The sequence below is a fragment of the Ranitomeya imitator genome, chromosome 4, assembly GCF_032444005.1.
Source record: "Ranitomeya imitator isolate aRanImi1 chromosome 4, aRanImi1.pri, whole genome shotgun sequence".
In the NCBI taxonomy this organism is placed as follows: domain Eukaryota; kingdom Metazoa; phylum Chordata; class Amphibia; order Anura; family Dendrobatidae; genus Ranitomeya; species Ranitomeya imitator.
The window spans coordinates 658,578,364-658,603,063 of record NC_091285.1 but is presented as its reverse complement, the minus strand read 5'-3'; the positions used below and the strand labels follow the sequence as shown (position 1 = coordinate 658,603,063).

The 24,700-nt window shown below is 42.9% G+C and overlaps 1 long non-coding RNA gene and 4 other non-coding genes across 5 annotated transcripts in view; 1 reads left to right on the top strand and 4 right to left on the bottom strand.

The window, feature by feature from the left end:
* Nucleotides 1-24,700, top strand: part of LOC138677150 (uncharacterized) — a 136,760-nt gene that overhangs the window by 59,337 nt on the left and 52,723 nt on the right. Inside the window, exon 2 of the long non-coding RNA XR_011320865.1 lies at nt 12,875-12,947. This is a non-coding gene — a long non-coding RNA (uncharacterized lncRNA). The remainder of the gene's footprint in view (nt 1-12,874; nt 12,948-24,700) is intronic.
* On the bottom strand, nt 1,925-1,997 carry TRNAV-CAC (transfer RNA valine (anticodon CAC)). The gene has a single exon. It is a non-coding gene; the product is annotated as a tRNA-Val (tRNA).
* Nucleotides 4,880-4,952, bottom strand: TRNAV-CAC (transfer RNA valine (anticodon CAC)). The gene has a single exon. It is a non-coding gene; the product is annotated as a tRNA-Val (tRNA).
* On the bottom strand, nt 15,177-15,249 carry TRNAV-AAC (transfer RNA valine (anticodon AAC)). The gene has a single exon. It is a non-coding gene; the product is annotated as a tRNA-Val (tRNA).
* Nucleotides 23,324-23,396, bottom strand: TRNAV-CAC (transfer RNA valine (anticodon CAC)). Its single transcript has one exon. It is a non-coding gene; the product is annotated as a tRNA-Val (tRNA).

Below are 24,700 nucleotides of genomic sequence, written 5' to 3'. Positions count from 1 at the left end.
ACACCTTTCATGTGTCCCTCTTGTGTCCCGGTTTTCCGAATCATCTGCCGGGACATCGGGTTCGTCTACGGACGATTACGAGATGAACGCTATTTTGGGGTGCAAGGTGGTACGTGGAAAAAAGTTCTATCTGGTGCATTGGAAGGGTTATGGCCCAGAGGACAGGTCCTGGGAGCCTGCTGAAAACATTCGGGCCCCACAGCTCATTGCTGCCTTCGAGCGTAGCGAGGCCCAAGGAGGGGGGGTCCTAGGAGGGGGGTAATGTTAGGTGTCGAGTTTCCACTTCTGCACAAGGGGAATCTTGAGCCATCTCCGCTGCGGTCTCCCATTCTTCTCCAGCCGCAGTGGAGTCTGCTCAGCAGAGATGTCGGTCCCAGCGTCTTGCTCAGTCTCACTCTGTACAAAGAGTTACTGCTGCTTTTCCTGCTTCTGCCATTGAAGTCAGTGTTGGGCAGCGGAGAGCAGATGCTTTTGGGGCTAAGTCCTGCTTTTCTCTTTCTGAGCATGCCCAGGGCAAGATCTCCCATTGGAGATCGAGGGTCACATGCTCAGGTACTGCAGCACATCCCATTGGTCCTCCAGGAAGGTCCTGAAAGGGCAAAACTTTGGTAGCAGCTTCCCATTGGTCCTTTATTGGAAGGTCCTGAACGTGCTGCAACTATATAAGCTGCGCATGACTGCACGGCCATGCGCTAGTATATTCTTGATAATGTGTGTGTGTTGATGGATGTATGTCGATGGATGAAAGTCGCTCTTTAAAATCCCCTCCCTACTGTATGACTGCTCGCGGAAGGTGGATGATTGCTACCTAGCGCCCGACTTAACCATCAGCACGTTACACACATTACAGCCTCTAATTGCTGTGACTGCCAGTGTGGCGCCGTGCGCTTTCACAGCGCTTTCCTGACCCAAGCCTGGGTGGTTAGTGGCGTTCGCCAGTGCGGCACCGCATGCACTCTCGTGCTTCTTTGTTATAATTATTTCAGTCACTCTGACACCACAGTTGCGGTGTCGAGCGCATGAGGTCTCTATGCACTCAAATCCTGTGTCTTGGGATTGAGCTCTAAGACTCCTTGCTTGCGCTTTTGGTGCGGTACCGCGGTCCTGTGACGCAACAGGGTACACTTCCTTCACACAGGGTGTGATTAACCCGTGTGTGTATTCACTTTGTACCGCCATATAGTCCGTCATTACTTGGCAGCAGGTTCCATCTCTGCACGGTGGACCCCGGGCTGCGAACGCACCATACTCTATCTGTCTTATTATTTGGTGCGTTCCGCTAGCCCTAACATATATATATATATATATATATATATATATATATATATATATATATATAATATTCATGTGGAAGATGGGGCCCAGGTCCGGCTTTTGCATCGGGGCTCACCAGACTCTAATTGCGCCTCTGGGAATTACCTTGGTAATCATTGTATGACAGTTTTTATTGCCATAATATCATTATTGATTTACTATATTTGTAATTACTGGGAGAGCATTTTTGTAGGGTACACGTCTCTTTTTATAAGGTATTCACTGGTCTTATGTTTGATGATTTTCCATCATTATCATGATGTGTGTCTTTCAGCAGACCTTTCTCCATGTGTTTATAATTTTTTATGATTAATAAATTTTCTGATTATTTTTAATATAATAATAATCTTTATTTTTATATAGCGCTAACATATTCTGCAGCGCTTTACAGGTTGCATACATTATCGTTGCTGTCCCCGTTAGGGCTCACAATCTTAATATTGATTACCACTGTTATGTCTGTCTTTATTGTACTAGTTCTAATTATTCTGATATTTCTTTCGTTAGAACATTTTTTGGTCTTATATTTAGCTTCTTTAAGAAGCTACACATTCTTTATTTGGTGTAGAATAACCCACTAAAAAAAATCTATAATTTAAAAAATAAAACTTGTTTCTGCCCGGTTTCGAACCGGGGACCTTTCGCGTGTGAGGCGAACGTGATAACCACTACACTACAGAAACTTCCTGATGGCTCACTTTTCCACTGTGACTTGGCGGTTTCACTGTCCCCACCCAGCAAGGATGTGTCCCAACTTCCATTCACTCTCAGATGACTTCTCTTATTGAATTAAACATCTGTTCTCATAAGCTGATCACCCCGGGAATAGAACCCACAACCTTTATCATTACAAGCCACAGTTTACACTTACAAGAATTGAAGGATATTTTTATACTTGCAGCTGCACTGCAGACTCTGAACCTATTCTCCCATTCCATAACTGCTCTTCTGTTTCCTTGAGGGAAGTAGATCAATAAACCGTATTCAGACTCGGCTGGCCACCACCATGTGAACACCTTTTATTATCTGAGCCATATTTATTAAAGTTTCATTGTTTGGCCAAAGAGGCATTTCCCAGCAACACGAAAGCAAATATCAGCATAGTTGGTGTTTAAACGCTAAATGTTGCAATATTTTTGCGGAAATTTCAACAATTTAGTCATTGTTTTTATTTAATTTTACGCCTTTCATTTGGGGTGTATGTGATAAGACCATTTTATTCTCTCTGTCGGTACAATTACAGAGCTGAGCTCATTTGTTTTTTTCATGTTCGTCATTGTGGGTGGTCTTTGGGGGTTTCCAGATGATTTTGGCTGATTCATCGACTGCGTTTTTTTTAAAAAGTGTCTGTCAGTCTTCTCCCCACGGCAGTGATTTTATTTGGGCCTGAATTGTTATGAAGCAGTTTAGACTTGAGACTTTTTGAGCTAATAAGTTGCAAAAAGTTTAAACTCCTAATTTGGTGTAAAAAAAAAAAGAAAAAAATCCGTGTTTACAAGACAAATAAGTGACGTAAAACCCCACTGATGATGAATTGCGCCTGAAGTTTTCACGGATTCATTTGGCCATGCTGGATTTCTTCTCTTTGTGGACTTTTAATAAATCTGGTGCAGTAAAGAACTAACTGTTCTCACGTGTCAGATTGTTTTTTTTAACTGTTAGTTTTCTTTCTTGCTGTTTTTGTATATATATTTTTCTTTATAAGGGAAGGAGCTTCTGTCACTCATGGATCTTTGAATATGATATAGAGAAATGTGCAAAAAAAGATAAAATAGTTTCTGCCCGGGGACCTTTCGCGTGTTAAGGTACCGTCACACTAAGCGACGCTGCAGCGATACCGACAACGATGTCGATCGCTGCAGCGTCGCTGTTTGGTCGCTGGAGAGCTGTCACACAGACAGCTCTCCAGCGACCAACGATCCCGAAGTCCCCGGGTAACCAGGGTAAACATCGGGTTACTAAGCGCAGGGCCGCGCTTAGTAACCCAATGTTTACCCTGGTTACCGTTGTAAATGTAAAATACAAACACTACATACTTACATTCCCGGTGTCTGGTCAGGTCCCTCGCCTTCAGCTTCCCGCACTGACTGAGCGCCGGCCGTAAAGTACAGAGGTGATGTCACCGCTGTGCTGTGCTTTACGGCTGGCCGGCGCTCACCAGTCAGTGCGGGAAGCTGACGGCGAGAGACATGACCAGACACCGGGAATGTAAGTATGTAGTGTTTGTTTTTTTACATTTACTACGGTAACCAGGGTAAACATCGTGTTACTAAGCGCGGCCCTGTCCTTTTATTGGATCAGATAAATCAGAAAGTTGTAATCATAAACTAAGGTTTCTGTGTTTATGAAGGTTTGTTTTACCCATAGAGATCATATGATTTGTACTTTTGAAAATTTAACTAATCGCAAAGCCACAAAAGAGGACTAAAATCCTCAAACAATTAAAAAAAACAGCGGGGGAAAAAGGCAGCACCGCTTACCTGCCCAGGTCTTTGAACAAATGCACTACAGGGTGCAGCCAGCCCATATAGCAAGATGTTGGCAACACAAGTGCAAAGTACTAAACAGACAGCCAATCACCACCTACCCATTCATGGAGGGGTAACTGCTTAGTATACATTTGCACAATAAAGGCCTGTATAGGGCGCTGTTCACATAGCCAAGCCCGGCAGGTTTGGTCTTTTATTCAGGAGTGTTCACACTGAGATGCATGCAGACTGCTCTCAAATACCCAGGTTATTGCAGCTGATTTCAATTCCCATTGAAATTTGATTTTGGTGTATCCATATAAATGGCCCACCCAAAAAAAGTTTGCCTCATCACTGAACATAATATTCTGTGTAAACTGAGGGTCCTGCTCCAATTTTTGTTTGGCCCATTCTGCAGATTCAGCGCGCCGATCTGGGTCTTCCTCGTTGAGGTGCTGCAGCAGCTGGATTTTGTAAGGGTCTCATTTGTGAGTGAGTAGCTAAGATCCGCCGAAGGGATGTTTGACTGATGCCAGATTGTCTCGCAATCAGGGATTTGATGTGGGGGTCTCTTAATTTTTGCCAGAGCTGTGTATATATATATATTATGTTCATGTAGAAGATGGGGCCCAGGTCCGGCTTTTGCATCGGGGCTCACCAGACTCTAATTGCGCCTCTGGGAATTACCTTGGTAATCATTGTATGACAGTTTTTATTGCCATAATATCATTATTGATTTACTATATTTGTAATTACTGGGAGAGCATTTTTGTAGGGTACACGTTGTCTCTTTTTATAAGGTATTCACTGGTCTTGTGTTTGATGATTTTCCATCATTATCGTGATGTGTGTCTTTCAGCAGACCTTTCTCCATGTGTTTGTCATTTTTGATGATTAGTTAATAAATTTTATGATTATTTTTAATATTGATTACCACTTTTATGTCTTTATTGTACTAGTTCTAAGTATTCTGATATTGCTTTCATTAGAACATTTTTTGGTCTTATATTTAGCTTCTTTAAGAAGCTACACATTCTGTATTTGGTGTAGAATAACCCACTAAAAAAAATCTATCTATAATTTAAAAAATTAAAACTTGTTTCTGCCCGGTTTCGAACCGGGGACCTTTCGCGTGTGAGGCGAACGTGATAACCACTACACTACAGAAACTTCCTGATGGCTGACTTTTCCACTGTGACTTGGCGGTCCGACTCTCCCCACCCAGCAAGGATGTGTCCCAACTTCCATTCACTCTCAGATGACTTCTCTTAATGAATTAAACATCTGTTCTCATAAGCTGATCACCCCGGGAATAGAACCCACAACCTTTATCATTACAAGCCACAGTTTACACTTAAGGAAAGGATGATATTTTTATACTTGCAGCTGCACTGCAAACTCTGAACCTCAATCTTGCCTTGCGCAGGCTTGTACTACGGAGGACATAGAATGAACTTCAATCCAATATTGCAGCCAGCGGGTACGGAAAGGGTGAATCAAACACCCGAAAACTCCGCCCATATGACCGAAAACCTGTCCCGCCAAATTCGGGTGACAGGTTCCCTTTAAAAGGATTTTTTATTCTTGAATCTTCACTGCAGGCTCTGAACCTATTCTTCCAGTCTGTAGATAGTCTTCTGTTTCCTTGAGTGTAGTAGATCAATGGAACATACTCAGACTCTGCCGGCCACCACAATGTTAACCCTTTTTATCCTCTGAGCCATATTTATTACATTTTTATTCTTTGGCTAAAGAGGCAATACCCCACAACACCCCGCCCTTATCAGCATAGTCGGCCAGGAATGGGGTAGAAAAGGTAAACGTTGCAATATTTTGGGAATTGTTCTTATTTCATTTACGCCATTCATTTGTGGTATATGTGATAAGAAAATGTTATTCTTCGAGTTGGTACAATTACAGAGATGACTTCTTTTTTTTAGGGATTGTCATTGGCTTCTGTCATTGGGGTTTCCAGAGATTTTCGGCCGATCCATCAATTGCTACTTTTTAAAAAGTGAAATTCAGTCTTCCCACTGGAGTGATTTCCTGTGTGCCTGAAGATTTATTTTACCCATTTTGTGTCTTAAAAATATAAATACAGATATCATATGATTTGTACTATTGAAAATGAGTTGAGTGCCACATTTTACATAATGTGAGATCTTGCTTCATGTATGTCCTGGCCAACAATGCTATAAACAAAAAAAAAGTGGCACTCCGTAGTGCTAAAGCATTTCAATGTGAAATATATTAAATATGAATAACAATACTGCTTCTGGATACTAGGAAAAAATGAGATGCTTAGCACAAAATTTGGCCAATTCCTGCATGCCCATCATCCAACAACAAGGTGGTCTCAAAACTGATGGGTCCTAACGTGTGTAATACGAATACCTCTCTAATACTGAAGTCCGAATTCCTGGGTAGATGTGAGTACCTCTCTTCCAAGTCTGATTTTACGGGTACACATGCTTTAGCACTAAAACTTTTTAATTGTTTTTTTTGCCGAATTAGCCATGTTAGTGCTTGTTTTTTGCATGACAGTTTGCAGTTTTTATTTGTACCATTTAATTTTTTTACATATGAATTTTTGATTGCTTTTAATTCACTTTTCTTGTGAGTCAGTATGATGAAAAAGCAACATTTTTGGCGTGTTTTTATTATTATTTTCTTAAATGTTTGCCAGATGGAATTAATAACGAGCCAGTTTTACAGAGCGTGTCGTTCTGGATGCAGCAATACCAATTATGTGTACGATTTTTGTTTTATCAGAAACGCTACGTTTTCAGTTGGCGAAATGGATTTTTGAGATTTGTGTGCTCGTTTGTTTTTTTTACTTTTTTCACGTTTTATTTGTCTTTTTTTCACCTTTTTACTTTGGGACATGTATAATTTTAACTTTGATCACTTGTCTCGTACACTGCTGTACTCGCGTACTGCAGTGCATAAGAGCAGTCAGTGTCTCACTGACACAGCGTGTGAGAGCCAGCGTATTGTTGAGTCTCACAGGCCACCATACCCTGGTGTCATCACATGACCTCACTGTACACGATGATAACCATCAGGACCATGTAACAGTACCATTTGGTAACCATCGCCGGGTCCGATGGTTACGAAACGAGTCTTGCAACCCACTTGCAACAACTTAAATACCATTCATTGACCTTATGTTTCGAGGTTTTCTCTGTAGGTTTATACTAATTTCCGAATGATCTTCCATTCCTCCTATACAACAGGTATTTGACACTTTTTGGTGTATATAATTACCACACGTATTTTGCACTTGCGTTAAACATCTATTGTGTTTGGTATGTGTGTTTAAACATTATTTATTTGGTGTAGAATTATTTTAGTGGGGACCTTTCGCGTGTGAGGCGAACGTGATAACCACTACACTACAGAAACTTCCTGATGGCTTGTTTTCCACTTTGACTGGGCGGTCCCACTGTCCCCACCCAGCAAGGATGTGACCCACCTTCCATTTACTCTCAGATGATTTCTCTTAGGGTACGTGTCCACGTTCAGGATGGCCAGCGGTTTTGATGGCACGGCAAACTCGCTCCGCCCCCTTCTGGAGACACGATGATGGCGGATGTGTTCATTGCACACATCCGAAATCATCGCACCCCACATATAGGGCCCTGTGTTATACCTTGCGGCGTCGCCGCGTCTCCGCAAGGTAAACGGACATGCTGTGATCTAAAAAGACGCGCCGCATGTCCAGAATCGCAGGGCCGCCGGATGCTTGTTACCACGATGATGTCGGTGGGCTTATCTCACCCTTGATTTTGGGGGTGACAGGTTCCCTTTTAAAGAATAAAACATCTATTCTCATAAGGTGATCACCCAGGGATTAGAACCTAATAAAATAAACATTTTAGCACTCTCACATAATGGTAGTTCTGCTTCACCTGGCATTTTTTCTGGGCTGTATTGTGCATAAATATGTGTTTATTCAGAACTTGTATTAGTCTATGCCTGATGAAGGGACCTGCGTAGTCTTGAAAGCTTGCAATTTGTTACCATCTTTTCAGTTAGCCATTAAAAGGTATCAACCACAGAGGACTTTCAATTCCAAATATTCTATCTACTGGCTAACACGGTACAAAGATAAATATCTTTCCTGTAGGAAAAAATTAGACGCTTAGCACATAATTTGGCCAATTCATACATGCCCATCAACCAACGACAAGGTGGTCTCAAAACTGATAGGTCCTAACATGTCATGTGAATACCTCTCTAATACTGAAGTCTGAATTCCTGGGTAGATGTGAGTACCTCTCTTCCAAGTCTGATTTTATGGGTAGATACACGTGAGTGAAAACACCGTGTGCACAGCTACAAAGTGGTGCTAGGACTGCGTTCCCAAACCATCAAATCAATATTAAGAAGTCTAGCACTCAACTTAATCATCAATTAGTTGATTTATTTGTAGCACTTTAAACGTTTCAGTCCGTGAGGACTTTCATCGGTCACGTGCTATTCTTAGCATATGTGGCAAAGTTTTTACGGGAAATTAGTACACGTAACGTGCAAGAGGGCCGCCACGCTGTATGGCAGTGATAGAAGTATTTAATATAGCTTGAAATAAATGCTGTTGGTGTGGGGCGGTGACCACACGTAACTATTAAGCATATAGGGGCTGTTAGAGCCGGTTCATAGAGCGAGGGACCTAGCCTCCAGACACGGTATCCACCGTTAGTCTCTAAAGTTAGCACGTTTCAAGTGCTACAAATAAATCAACTAATTGATGCTTAAATTGAGTGCTAGACTTCTTAATATTGATTTTATGGGTAGACATGTTTTAGCACTATAACTTTTTTTTAATTATTTTTAGCCGAATTAGCCAAGTTAGTGCTTTTTTTTGCAGAACAGTTTGGCATTTTCATTTGTACCATTTAATTTTTTTATATACAGTACAGACCAAAAGTTTGGACACACCTTCTCATTTAAAGATTTTTCTGTATTTTCATGACTATGAAAATTGTAAATTCACACTGAAGGCATCAGAACTATGAATTAACACATGTGGAATTATATACTTAACAAAAAAGTGTGAAACAACTGAAATTATGTCTTATATCCTAGGTTCTTCAAAGTAGCCACCTTTTGCTTTGATGACTGCTTTGCACACTCTTGGCATTCTCTTGATGAGCTTCAAGAGGTAGTCACCGGGAATGGTTTTCACTTCACAGGTGTGCCCTGTCAGGTTTAATAAGTGGGATTTCTTGCCTTGTAAATGGTGTTGGGACCATCAGTTGTGTTGAGCAGAAGTCTGGTGGATACACAGCTGATAGCCCTACTGAATAGACTGTTAGAATTTGTATTATGGCAAGAAAAAAGCAGCTAAGAAAAACGAGTGGCCATCATTACTTTAAGAAATGAAGGTCAGTCAGTCCGAAAAATTGGGAAAACTTTGAAAGTGTCCCCAAGCGCAGTTGCAAAAACCATCAAGCACTACAAAGAAACTCGCTCACATGAGGACCGCCCCAGGAAAGGAAGACCAAGAGTCACCTCTGCTTCTGAGGATAAGTTTATCTGAGTCACCAGCCTCAGAATTCGCAGGTTAACAGCAGCTCAGATTAGAGACCAGGTCAATGCCACACAGAGTTCTAGCAGCAGACACATCTCTACAACAACTGTTAAGATACCAGGGGGGGGAGAAAAAACTCCAAAAGATAGCCAAAGTCCATAAAAATGCTTTATTGTGCAGGGCATAAAGGTGGTGACAGCAACGAGTAATCACCAAACAAAGTAAAAGCAGGGGCACTGGGAGCCCACACATGCCATTAGAGTATAAAGAACATAATAGTCATAATCATTACCGGGCGAAGAAGTGCAAAGCAGCCTCTATACAATATATAAAGGTAAGTAGGTTTACATAAAGATGAACATCATCTCAGCACCACAAAGAGGAGTCTGGATGCATCAGAAGGTACAATCAGCATGACATATAGCACAAAAAAATAATACATCACCCGGGCAATGTCAGCAAGTGCAGGCAGATAGGGGCTCCCAGTGCCCCTGCTTTTACTTTGTTTGGTGATTACTCGTTGCTGTCACCACCTTTATGCCCTGCACAATAAAGCATTTTTATGGACTTTGGCTTTCTTTTGGAGTTTTTTCTCCCCCCCTGGTATGTTCGTTTTTTGATAGCTAGTCTATTATTATCTTGATATCCATGGCAAGAATCTTTTCTGGACAACTAACTATTAATATATGGTATTTTACACCTCTACAATTGTCCTAAATCATGTTTAACATTTTATTGCCTCATGTCGCCTTCTTAGTTAACAACTGTTAAGAGGAGACTTTGTGCAGCAGGCCTTCATGGTAAAATAGCTGCTTGGAAACCACTGCTAAGGACAGGCAACAAGCAGAAGAGACTTGTTTGGGCTAAAGAACACAAGGAATGGACATTAAACCAGTGGAAATCTGTGCTTTGGTCTGATGAGTCCAAATTTGAGATCTTTGGTTCCAACCACCATGTCTTTGTGTGACGCAGAAAAGGTGAACGGATGGACTCTACATACCTGGTTCCCACCGTGAAGCATGGAGGAGGAGGTGTGATGGTGTGGTGGTGCTTGGCTGGTCACACTTTTGTGGATTTATTCAAAATTGAAGACATACTGAACCAGCATGGCTACCACAACATCTTGCAGTGGCATGCTATTCCATCCGGTTTGCGTTTAGTTGGACCATCATTTATTTTTCAACAGGACAATGACCCCAAACACACCTCCAGGCTGTGTAAGGGCTATTTGACCAAGAAGGAGAGTGATGGGGTGCTACGCCAGACCTGAACCCAATCGAGATGATTTTGGGTGAGCTGGACCGCAGAGTGAAGGCAAAAGAGCCAACAAGTGCTAAGCATCTCTGGGAACTCCTTCAAGATTGTTGGAAGACCATTCCCGGTGACTACTTTTTGAAGCTCATCAAGAGAATGCCAAGGGTGTGCAAAGCAGTCATCAAAGCAAAAGGTGGCTACTTTGAAGAACCTAGAATATAAGACATAGTTTCAGTTGTTTCACACCTTTTTGTTAAGTATATAATTCCACATGTGTTAATTCATAGTTCTGATGCCTTCAGTGTGAATGCACAATTTTCGTAGTCATGAAAATACAGAAAAATCTTTAAATGAGAAGGTGTGTCCAAACTTTTGGTCTGTACTGTATATCACTTTTTGATTGCTTTTTATTCACTTTTTTGTGAGTCAGTATGATGAAAATGCGACATTTTTGGCGTGTTTTTATTATTATTTTTTTTAATGTTTGCCAGATGGAATTAATAACGAGCCAGTTTTACAGAGCGTGTCGTTCTGGATGCAGCAATACCAAATATGTGTACGATTTTTGTTTTATCAGAAACGCTACATTTTCAGTGGCGAAATTGATTTTTGTGATTTGTGTGCTCGTTTGTGTTTTTTTAAAACTTTTTTTCATGTTTTGTCTATGTTTTCACTTGTCTCGTACACTGCTGTACTCATGTACTGCAGTGCATAAGAGCAGTCAGTGTCTCACTGACACAGCGTGTGAGAGCCAGAGTATTGTTGAGTCTCACAGGCCACCATACCCTGGTGTCATCACATGACCTCACGGTACCATGATAACCATTGGTGCCATAATCATGGTACCATTTTGTAACCACCGCTGGGTCCGATGGTTATGAAATGAGTCTTGCAACCCCCTTGTAACAACGTAAATACCGCTCATTGACCTTATGTTCGAGGTTTTCTCTTTAGTTTATACTAATTTCCGAATGATACAACAGGTGTGGTGAGGAGGTGGTGATGGCGAACTCAGTCGAGGGGTTCAAGAGAGGCCTGGATGTCTTCCTGGAGCAGAACAATATTGTATCATACAATTATTAGGTTCTGTAGAAGGACGTAGATCTGGGGATTTATTATGATGGAATATAGGCTGAACTGGATGGACAAATGTCTTTTTTCGGCCTTACTAACTATGTTACTATGTTACTATGTTACTATGTGTTTGACACTTTTTGGTGTATATAATTACCACACGTTTTTTGCACTTGTGTTAAACATTTATTGTTGTGTTCAGTACGTGTGTTTAAACATTATTTATTTGGTGTATAATTCTTTTAGTGGTTATTCTATCTATAATTTAAAAAAATAAAATTGTTTCTGCCTGGTTTCGAACCGGGGACCTTTCGCGTGTGAGGCGAACGTGATAACCACTACACTACAGAAACTTCCTGATAGCTCACTTTTCCACTTTGAATGGGCAGTGCCACTGTCCCCCCCTAGCAAGGATGTGTCCCAACTTCCATTTACTCTCATATGACTTATCTTAAAGAATTAAACATCTCTTCTCATAAGCTGCTCACATGATGGGTCACCCTGAGAAGCTGGTGTGATCCCATCTACATTCGTCCTACCCTCGGAGCAGAAAGCAACTACCAGTTAGATAATTTCTGTAAGTTCTCCTGTTTATTTTGACACTGTTTCACATAGTTGTATGTCTTTTTATTATCATATTTTTATACCTTTTTCTTATTGTAAACACTGACCCTTTTGTTACTAAAGTATAAAACTTTAACAAGTTGAACCTTGCATGTTCTAAAAGAATCCATAGCCTAAGGTGTGTGTCTTATGAGTGATAGACATTACTAGTATTAATAGTTTGGGGCTCATCGCCCGTGTGTTCGATGAGTGGTGGCAGCGTGTATGAGCGGGTGTGTGGCCTGGGTCGGTGTGTGATTTATGCTCCCATTACAGCATATGACAGAGGTTGAATGCTGGACTGAGAGTGGGGAGATAGATTAACCCTTGCAGGCACAACCCCAAAGTCACGTGTGAGAGTGGGCACGTGACGAATAAGTGACACCACGGAGAAGGGATCCGTGACACGGTGATACCAAAATATGTGTTCTTTTTTACTTTTTTTACATAAATGCGGTTTTAGTAGTGAATACTTTTACAGTCATTTTTTTCATTCTATAATTTGTGCTTTTTAAAATTTTTTTAGACATTTTGTTGTACTTTTTTTTACATTGAACATGTACACATGTACATTACATTTACATTCCTCCTTGCTGACCTAATACACTGTCATACTTATAAACCACAGGAACAAAGAGGACGGCACTAGAGTGAATACTGGATTTGACAAGCAGGACTGCTGGCGGACAAAATGAAACCAGGTAATCACAAATGCCTATGGATTCCGGTGCTCAGCATAACGAGAGGAAACAAGCAGTCCAAAGCAACCAAAAAGAAAAAATATGCGGCACTCACCCCAATCTGGCAGTGTAAATCGTGATTTTATTGAAGAAACTGTAAGGAAAAGTCCATCAGAACATCAGGTACAATAGAGGGTGTGGTATTGGAGTAAGGACGACGGCCGTTTCGCACTCGTAGGTGCTTCGACGGGTCCAGCTGGACCCGTCGAAGCACCTGCGAGTGCGAAACGGCCGTCGTCCTTACTCCAATACCGCACCCTCTATTGTACCTGATGTCCTGATGGACTTTTCCTTACAGTTTCTTCAATAAAATCACGATTTACACTGTCATACTTATGCATTGCAGGGTAGCAGACCTGTAAGAACCTCACTAACAGGTCATTGCCACTGTACCTGGCAGACTCGAAGGTCATTGTATAGCCTCCAATTGCAATGATAACCAGGGATCGTGTCACATCGGGGGTGGGGTAGGAGGAAACGGGACGACAGATGGTCCCCCTCAATCTCACAAGCATCAAAATGCTAAAGGATGTCAGTTAAGCTCAGCTCGTTGCTCCACAATCACTGTGACATATCTGTACATCCTACTCCAACACCTGACAAGTTATGACACCTAGGTACATCAAATGTCAGGAAAGGGTTGAGGAACCCACTGTTTCCACACGTCAATTTATTTCTTTTCTTTTCTTTTTGTAGACTTGTTAACTCCTACCAGATGATGCTTCTGTCATTCATGTATCTAGAAATGATGTACAATAAAACAATTACATTGTTTATCATGTTAGCCAGAAAAATAAATGTAAATACTTTTATGCCCAAAAATGAGCAAAGTGTCCTAGGAGTGACTGATAACTAATTGCTAACCAAAAAAATTATATTTGCATCTTTCAGTGCACAGAGGCTCTTTCAGGCCGGTTTACGAATGAACGACTGAGACTTGGGAACAAAATATAAGAGATGTTACAACAGGACATAAGTGAATATGGTGATGGTTCCTAAAGATAAGCCAAGTGGAGAAATGGTGGATGTGTTGGCTTAGTGATCTGGTGGAGGTGTGAAGAGTTGTACATGCAGTCAGTCTTAAAAGCAGAAGGTGCTAAATTAAGTCCTATTGTTGAAGACTTGAATATCCTTATTAGCTTGGACACACTTCACACCTCCACCAGACTGACTGCAGATCACTAGCCATCACTACCACCACCTCTCCCTTTGTAATATAAACCTTAATTTGATTTCCTTGGCTTACCTTTAGGGGCATTGTAATCAGGATGCAGTGATGCAAGAAGGCAAAGCAAGGGTTAATAATTTAATAGTAAAGATACTCCTCACAGGGAGTAAGGGGCAAATGATTGGGAAATAGACAAACACACTGTGACAACAGTCCACGCAATCAACTTATCGTGTTCGTGGCTTGCTTGGCCACGGATGATCCGATGAGGTGCAATGTCCTCAGAGGAGATTCCCCAGCTCACGGTGTATCTTATTGCAGCAACGGGCGGTCTCTGATTTTTACCCGTTGAGCCAATTAGTCCATAAACTTGTGCAGCCAAAGTCAAGGGAATTGCGCACAGTCTATTAATAAGGAAGTCTGCGGTGTGCTGTCCGGCAAAGAGGGCAACAAAGAACAATCCTGAACACGGCTCTCGTTCCTATGCCCGTGCGTGGCACTGAATCTAACGGAGCCCACGGCTCTTCCTCTGCTGCTTTGCTCAGCGGTGTGCTTGGGTACAGCTGACTGTGGCTGTTGCACACCCAGCGGAGCACGCTGCACACACACCTGCTCAGTCTGCGTCGGCGGGAAGCTGCCCGTCACTGTGCGCACTTTCTCATTTGCCCCCTGCTTCCAGGTGACAAGGTCTGTCCTGTCTCCTATCCCTTCCCCCGGACAACCTGGGACACAGCCTCGGCAGTTGCAGACCCGGCGCAGTACAGGTGCCCACAGCCCAGTTCTTCCAGCATCACCCATTCACCCCATGCACTTATGTCCTGTTGTAACATCTCTGAAATATTATGCCTCTGTCCCAGTCATTCATTTGTAAACCTTCCTGAAGGAGCATCTGTTCTCTGACATCTTGCAAATAGCTTTCTAAGCTAACCAGATAAATTATACCACTGCTAGAATACTTTATTCATGTTTGGGGATAAAACTATTTACATCAATGTGTCTTGGGAAAAAAAAAAAAAATAACATGTTTCTGCCCGGTTTCGAACCGGGGACCTTTCGCGTGTTAGGCGAACGTGATAACCACTACACTACAGAAACTCCCATGGGTTTCTTTTATTGCCCAATAGAGTCTCCCATGCGGCTCGGTTCCTGGCAGGTGTGAAAATATGTTTTTCTTTGAAAAACTATGGCATTTCAAACCTTACCAGGCTGAGATCGCTGTCCCAGTGTCGGACACACGCTGCCCACTGCACAGACAGAAGGTATCAGAGGTCAGGTTCTCTTTAAACCTGATAAAAACATTTCTTGGATGCACTAGGTTACAGCTGTAGATTAAGGGGAGTTTATTCTCTAATTATGAGCTTTTAATAAAATTAACTGGATCAGATAAATAAGCGAGATGTAATCTCAACTCAAAGTCTTTGTGTTTCTGAAAGTTTGATTTCCCCAGGTAGCTCCTGTAAAGCAGCGTTTATTCTGTAGGCTACAACGTATGCAGCATGAGATCATATATACATAAAGAAATGTTTCCGTTTGTGTGTGTGAGGCTAACGTGATAACCACTACACTATAGAAACGCCTTTGATGGTTGTGATGGCCCAAGTGTTTGCATTGGAAGGTCAATGGTGCTTGTGGATCTTTGTCCCTATAACGTATTGTGACAGGACGTGTAGAACATGTGTCTTCCTTTTTTCTTGTGTTTTTATCATGGCAAAGGCTTTGAGCAAGATATGGGTGTGACTGTAAAGGTACCGTCACACATAACGATATTGTTAACGATATCATTGCTTTTTGTGATGTAGCAACGATATCGTTAACGAAATCGTTATGTGTGACAGCGACCAACGATCAGGCCCCTGCAGGGAGATCGTTGGTCGCTGGGGAAAGTCCAGCACTTTATTTTGTCGCTGGCTCTCCCGCAGACATCGCTGGATTGGCGTATGTGACGCCGATCCAGCGATGTCTTCACTGGTAACCAGGGTAAACATCGGGTTACTAAGCGCAGGGCCGCGCTTAGTAACCAGATGTTTACCCTGGTTACCGTTGTAAATGTAAAAAAACAAACACTACATACTTACATTCCCGGTGTCTAGTCATGTCCCTCGCCTTCAGCTTCCCGCACTGACTGGTGAGCGCCGGCCAGCCGTAAAGCAGAGCACAGCGGTGACGTCACTGCTGTACTTTACGGCCGGCGCTCAGTCAGTGCGGGAAGCTGTAGTGTTTGTTTTTTTACATTTACAACGGTAACCAGGTTAAACATCGGGTAACTAAGCGCGGCCCTGCACTTAGTAACCCGATGTTTACCCTGGTTACCGGGGACTTTGGGATCGTTGGTCGCTGGAGAGCTTTCTGTGTGACAGCGACCAAACAGCGACCAAACAGCGACGCTGCAGCGATCGACATCGTTGTCGGTATCGCTGCAGCGTCGCTTAGTGTGAGGGTACCTTAAGAAGTTAGTCAATCTCCATTCACAAGCTTGCTCTCCTCTTCCTTTGATGCTTTGAATTGAAGACAAATCCCCCCAAAGTCCTCACAACCCAGACAGACGCAGCCACTGCTCACCAAACAAGCTGGGTCGTGAGTCCCATAAAACACACCCTGCTCTCACAGTTACACACTCTTTAAAAAGTTTTCTTTACAGTAGGGTGGGTTATTAATTTGTCCAAAGTTGTCACATGAGAGACTATGACTGTTTTGGAGAGCTTAAAGGGAACCTGTGACCCCGTTTTTTGAGATTGAGCTGTAAATACTGTTAAATAGGGCCTGCGCTGTGTGTTCCTATAGTGTATGTAGTGTACCCCGATTCCCCATGTATGCTGAGAAATAACTTACCAAAGTCGCCGTTTTCGCCTGTCAATCAGGCTGGTCAGGTCGGGAGGGCGTGGTGACATCGCTGGTTCTTCCTCAGCTTTACGTTGGTGGCGTAGTGGCGTAGTGGTGAAGACACAGCGCGCGATCTGCGCTGTCATCCCTTTCGTCGGTGGGGGCGGCCATCTTCCTGGGGCCGCGCGTGCGCAGATCGAGTGCTCTGCTGCACGGGGCTTCAGGAAAATGGCCACGGGATGCCGCGCGTGCGCATTAGAGATCGCGGCGGCCATTTTCACAAAGCCGAGTTTGCATTTGGGAAAATGGCCGCCGCGATCTCTAATGCGCACGCGCGGCATCCCGCGGCCATTTTCCTGAAGCCCCGTGCAGAAGAGCACTCGATCTGTGCACGCGCGGCCCCAGGAAGATGGCCGCCCCCACCGACGAAAGGGATGACAGCGCAGATCGCGCGCTGTGTCTTCACCACTACGCCACTACGCCACCAACGTAAAGCTGAGGAAGAACCAGCGATGTCACCACGCCCTCCCGACCTGACCAGCCTGATTGACAGGCGAAAACGGCGACTTTGGTAAGTTATTTCTCAGCATACATGGGGAATCGGGGTACACTACATACACTATAGGAACACACAGAGCAGGCCCTATTTAACAGTATTTATAGCTCAATCTCAAAAAACGGGGTGACAGGTTCCCTTTAACTAAGCCGCTGAGCTTAATTCTCTTTATTATTGTTTTATATTAGGCTACGTTCACATTTGCGTTCTGCCGAGCTGCGTCAGGCGCAGCCACGGCGACGCATGCGTCATGCTCCCCTATATTTAACATGGGGGCGCATGGACATGCGTTTGCATGTGTTTTGCGATGCATGCGTATTTTTTGCTGCAAGCGTTAGGGCGCAGAGGACGCAGCAAAATGCATTTTTTTTTTGCGTCCAAAATCCGACAAAAAAAATGACGCATGCGTCGCAAAACTATGTGTTTTGCATGCGTTCTTGTTTGCGTTGTGTGCGTCGCCGACGCAACAGCGCACAACGCAAATGTGAACGTAGCCTTAGTTTGTATCACTTAATATCAAGCAGAACTAAGTCTGCTGACTCTGTTCTACTATTAATTCATGTTCCAATAAAGCTTATATTTATTTATTTTACTCACTTATATAGTGCTATTAGTTCCACAGCACTTTACAGACATCATTACTTATGTAATGTAACCACATAGCCCATCTACACAGTATAATGTCCCCACATAGCCTCCAACATAGTATGATATCCCCAGTCTTACATAGTATTACATCCCCACACATAGCCCATGCACAGCATGATGTCCCCACACAACCCCCTACATAGTATTATATCCCCTTACTCAGCCCCCTTGCGCACTATGATGTCCCCAACAGCCCTCTTGCACACTTTGATGTCCTCACACAACTCCCTACACTGTATGCATTCCCTACAAATCCCCATATACATTATGATGTACAGACAGCTCCCTATGCAGTTTTATATCCCCACACAACCCCCTTTCATAGTATTATGTCCCCATACCCAGTCCCTATGCTCAGTATGATATCCCCACACAAGCCACTTGCGCAGTATAACATCTGCACACAACTACTTTTTTGTATTGTCTCCACGCAGCCCTTACACAGCACAATGTCCCCACACAGCCCCCTTGCAAACTATGTCCCCACATAGCCCCTTGCGCACTATGATGTCCCCAAACAGCCCCCTTGCAAACTATGATGTCTCCACACAGCCCCTTGCTCACTATGATGTTCCAACACAGCCCCTTTGCACACTGATTTCCTCATACAGCCCACTTGCACACTATAATGTCCACACATTGCCCCTTGCACACTGATTTCCCCACACAGCCCCCTTGCACAATATAATGTCCACACTGCCTCCTTGCACACTATGATGTCCCTAAACAGCCCCCTTGCACACTATGATTTCCCTACGCAGACCCCTTAAACACTATATCCCCACACAGCTCTCTTGCACACTATGATGTCCCCAAACAGCCCCCTTGCACACTATGATGTCCCCACACAGCCCCCTTGCACACTATAATGTCCACACACTGCCCCTTGCACACTATGATGTCCCCAAACTGCGCCCTTGCGCACTATAATTTCCCCACACAGCCCCTTTCACACTATAATGTCCACACACTGCCCCTTGCACACTATGATGTCCCCAACCAGCCCCCTTGCGCACTATGATTTTCCCACACAGCCCCCTTGCACACTATGATGTTCCTAAACAGTCCCCTTGCACACTATGATGTCCCCACACATCCATCTTGAACACTATATCCCCACATAGCTCCCTTGCACACTATGATGTCCCCAAACTGCCCCCTTGCACACTATGATTTCCCCACACAGCCCCCTTGCACACTATAATGTCCACACACTGCCCCTTGCACACCATGATGTCTCCAAACAGTCCCCTTGCACACTATGATGTCCCCACACATCGCTCTTTCACACTATAATGTCCACACACTGCCCCTTGCACACTATGATGTCCCCAAACAGCCCCCTTGCACACTATGATTTCCCCACACAGCCCCCTTGCACACTATAATGTCCAAAGACAGCCCCCTTGCACACTATGATGTCTCCAAACAGTCCCCTTGCACACTATGATGTCCCCACAAATCCCTCTTGAACAATATATACCCACACAGCTCCCTTGCACACTATGATTTCCCCACACAGGCCCCTTGCACACTATAATGTCCACACACAGCCCCCTTGCACACTATAATGTCCACACAGCCCCCTTGCACATTATGATGTCCCCACACAGCTCCCTTGCTCACTATGATGTCCTCAAAAATCCTTCTTGAACACTATATCCCCAAACAGCCCCCTTGCACACTATGATTTCCCCACACAGTCCCCTTGCACACTATGATGTCCCCACACATCCCTCTTGAACACTTTATCCCCAAACAGCCCCCTTGCACACTATGATGTCTCCAAATAGTCCCCTTGCACAATATGATTTCCCCACAAAGCCCCCTTGCACATTATGATGTCCCCACACAGCTCCCTTGCTCACTATGATGTCCTCACAAATCCCTCTTGAACACTTTATCCCCACACAGCTCCCTTGCTCACTATGATGTCCTCACAAATCCCTCTTGAACACTATATCCCCAAACAGCCCCCTTGCACACTATGATTTCCCCACACAGTCCCCTTGCTCACTATGATGTCCTCACAAATCCCACTTGAACACTATATCCCCAAACAGCCCCCTTGCACACTATGATTTCCCCACACAGCTCCCTTGCACACTATGATGTCTCCACACAGGCCCTTTGCACACTGATGTTTCCACAGTTTTCCACAATGTACTGTCAATAAAAAAATAAAGCTACTTACCTAACCCCGTTCCTCCATTGCGCTGGTCTCCACTGTGTACGGAGACACAGCTGGTGTGATGTAGTGTCATCACGCCTGTTGCACTCTCAGATGCACAGACTCAATTATGGAGAAGGAGCTAACGGCTCCATGTTGCCTCATTGTTTTTACCAGTATCTGCATCCCACGGATGTTTCCTTGAAGGTATGAGAACATTCTTAGACTCAGCTGACCCCCACCATGTGAACATCTTGGATTATCTGAGCCATATTTATTAAATCTTTATTCATTTTCTTAAATTTCAAAGAAACTGCCCAGCAAATGGCAGCTTGGTGATAATTATATGGAAGTTCTAGAGATCCTGAATAGTTATCTTTTATTCACCTCTGTCTAGGGAATGTGGGGTGTTCGGTTTGGATGGATGGATATCCATCTTCTTATCTTTTGAAACTTGTTGAGTCAGACCTAGGTGTAAAAAATAAAAACATAAGGGTCAATTTATTAAGAATGCTGCAGTGCACACTAGTCTTAATGAAGCACTCACTGAAGTACACTGATGTGATTAGTGATCCAGATTAGTGATGAGCGAGTGTACTTGTTGCTCGGGTTTTCCCGAGCACGTTCGGGTGACCTCCGAGTGTTTGTTAGAGTTCGGAGATTTAGTTTTAATCACGGCAACTGAATGATTTACAGCTATTAGCCAGGCTGAGTACATGTGGGGGTTGCCTGGTTGCTAGGTAATCCCCACATGTTATCAAGTTGGTTAATAGCTGTAAATCATGCTGCTGAGGCGATGAAAACTTGATCTCCGAGCAGTCATATATACTCGGAGACCACCCTAGCGTGCTCGGGAAAACCCGAGCAACGAGTACAATCGCTTATCACTCGCTAATCCAAATGTCTCTGGTGCTCAGCGTTCACACCATCAAAAATGTACTCCAACCGGGGGCTGGCATACATTTGTGGAGTAAGGTATGCCACTTTAATGGTGGAAATTATGATGAAATTGGCAGGCGGGCGTAACCATGCCCCATCCATGCTCTGCTCACGCCCATGTCAGCATAACTGTACTAACGTGTAAACGCTAACATTTTTTATATTTTTTGTACAACTGCAACAGCAATTTAGGTATTGTTTTTATTTCTTTTACACTATAGTGATAAGACAATTTGATTCTTCGAGTTGGTACGATTACAGCAATTCTAGATTTATATTGTTTTTTTATGCTTTGGTACTTTTACACATTACAAGCACTTTATTTGTGCTTTGCATCACCATATTCTAAGAGCTACAACTTTTCTATTTTTCTGCCAACAAAGCTGTATGAAGGCTTGTTTTCTAGCATGAAGGAGGGTATGATCGGCTCATCTATCCATGAGTGCACAGGATTCCAAATCCAATGGAAGACAGTCCACAAAAAGAGGTTGATCCAGCACTTCAGATAAAATACAACATTTTATTCCACCGCAAAAAAACATTTCGCAAAAAGACAGTCCACATCATCAAATATCCGGCTACATCATCCAAGGTAAAAATCCTAGGAGGGTTTAATGTCTTGTTTGATGCATTTCAAGGTAACACTTCTTACTCATGTGAGTTTTTCCACCAAGGAAAAAGTCTCAAGAAGGATTAAGGTCTTGGTTGATGCATTTCGAAGTAAGGAAAAAGTCACAAGCAGGATTAAGGTCTTGGTTGACGCAATTCGAACTAACACTTCTTACTCATGTGAGTTTTTCCTCCAAGGAAAAAGTCTCAAGAAGGATTAAGATCTTGGTTGATGCATTTCAAAGTAAGGAAAAAGTCACAAGAAGGATTAAGGTATCGGTTGACGCATTTCGAGGTAACACTTCTTACTCATAATCAGGCTGAGTCTTGGTTATGAGTCCAAGTTATAAGTCCAGGTTCTGAGTAATAAGTGTTAATTCTAAACGTGTCAACCAGGATGTTAATCCTTCTAGGGACTTTTTCCTTGGATGATTTGGCCGGATATTTAGTGATGAGGACTTTCTTTTGACAAATGTTTTTATTGAAGCAATAAAATTTTGTATTTTATCTGAAGTTCTGGATTAACCTTTTTGTGTAAGGGCTCATACTCACTTGCGTGAGACTTGGATGAGTCTCGCACGGCAATACCCAGCGCTGCACCTGGCACAGAGGAGCGGAGCGTGCGGCTGCATGTATTCCTATGCGGCCGCACGCTCCGATCTGAGTGCCAGCAGCAGCGCCGGGTATTGCCGTGCGAGACTCATCCGAGTCTCACGCAAGTGAGTATGAGCCCTATGACTTGTTTTCTGTAGGAATTTATGATAACTTCCCACAATTAGTTTTTGACACTTATTTTTGCTGTACACTGGCAGGAGGTGAGTGCCACCATACCTGGCAGACCCGAAGGTCATTGTATAACCTCTGCTTGCCATGTCAACCACTGACATCCAGTGATATCGTCATAGCATGGGTGATGTAGGGGCCAGCGAGAAAAGAGATGGAGCTTCCTCCCTCTCACAAGCATCTAAATGCCAAAGTCGCTATTTACAGCCACATACAGAGTGTTTTTGCTATAGGAGCTCAGCTGTCAGATAAACTGAGCCCTATGCTCTCATGATCACCGTTACGTTCCTGTATGTCATATTCCAGGAACATCTACCCATTATTTCACATTGGTCCATCAAATATCGAGAAATGGTAAAGGGACCAGCTGTTCTCACATGTCAAATTTTTTTTCTTTCTTTTTGTTTTGTAGAAACAATTTTTTTACTTTATAGCGGAAGATGCTTTTTTCATTTGTGTCTTAAACAAATGGATTTAGAAAAAGTAGACTGTACTAGTACCTAGAAATGAAGCTATACATAGCAGTGTATAGATACAGAGATTAGATAATTTGTAATATTGAAAATGAGTTGAAGGCTACATTTTATGCAGTGTGAGTTCTTGCAACATTTTAAATGTGTATATATATTTAAAAAAATAAAAATTGTTTCTGCCCGGTTTCGAACCGGGGACCTTTCGCGTGTGAGGCGAACGTGATAACCACTACACTACAGAAACTTCCTGGCTGGTCATGACACTAATTTTTCATGTAAAGAGTCAAGAGTTTATGTGGATGTTTATCTGATACATTGTGACAGCGCATGTACGACATGTCTTCTTTTGATCTTGTGCTTTTGTCATTGAGGTGAACATGATAACCAGTACACTACAGAAACTTTGTTATTGGCTGTAAGTGGCACAAATGTCCCAGCTGAAAATGAAACCGTTCAAGTTGATATTTGTCCCTGTAATGCATTGTGACAAGTCATGTGGGACTTGTGTCCTCTTTTCATTTTGTGCTTTTATGATTGGTCCGCACACAACGTGGGTGTGACTGTAAAGAGTTAATCTATTTCCAGTCTCAATCCTGTTCTTACCTTTCAATGAGCAATCAAATTGATCATAAATCACAGCCCAACAAAGTTTGTACACCCTGGATTCACAAGTTTCACAACTCTCCAAACAAAAGGGATGAAGAGTCCCCAAAAACATTCACTGCTCTCAAACAGGTAAAGGGTTACTCACTCTTAAAAGGTTTTGGCTTCTTTAGGTAGAGCATACAAAAACTTTTTTTTTTAAAGTTAATTAAATTGTTTATTAAATTTAAACATTTTCACAGAAGCCGGTAAGGTATATCTACATTATGAGACGCACCCCCATTTTCCCCAAAAAATTTTGGGGAAAAAAGTGCATCTTATAATCTCAAAAATATGATATTTTTTGCTTACTGCCAGTGGCGTAAATAGAGTCTGATGGGCCCTGGTGCACAATTTAGCAAGTTGCTCAGATATACAGTTGGTACAGAAAGTATTCAGACCCCTTTACATTTTTCACTCTGTTTCATTGTAGCCATTTGGTAAATTCAATAAAGTTCTTTTTTTCTCTTTTATGTACACTCTGCACCCCATCTTCACTGAAAAAAAACCTAGGAATGTAGAAATGTTTTCAAATTTATTAAAAAAGAAAAACTGAAGTATCACATGGTCATAAGTATTCAGCCCCTTTGCTCAGCATTGAGTAGAAGCACCTTTTGAGCTAGTACCGCCATGAGTCTTCTTGGGAATGATGCAACAAGTTTTTCACACCTGGATTTGGGGATCCTCTGCCATTCTTCCTTGCAGATCCTCTCCAGTTCCGTCAGGTTGGATGGTGAATGTTGGTGGGCAGCCATTTTCAGGTCTCTCCACAGATGCTTAATTAGGTTTAGGTCAGGGCTCTGGCTGGACCAGTCAAGAATGGTCACAGAGTTGTTCTGAAGCCACTTCTTTGTTATTTTAGCTGTGTGCTTAGGGTCGTTGTCTTGTTGGAAGATGAACCTTTGG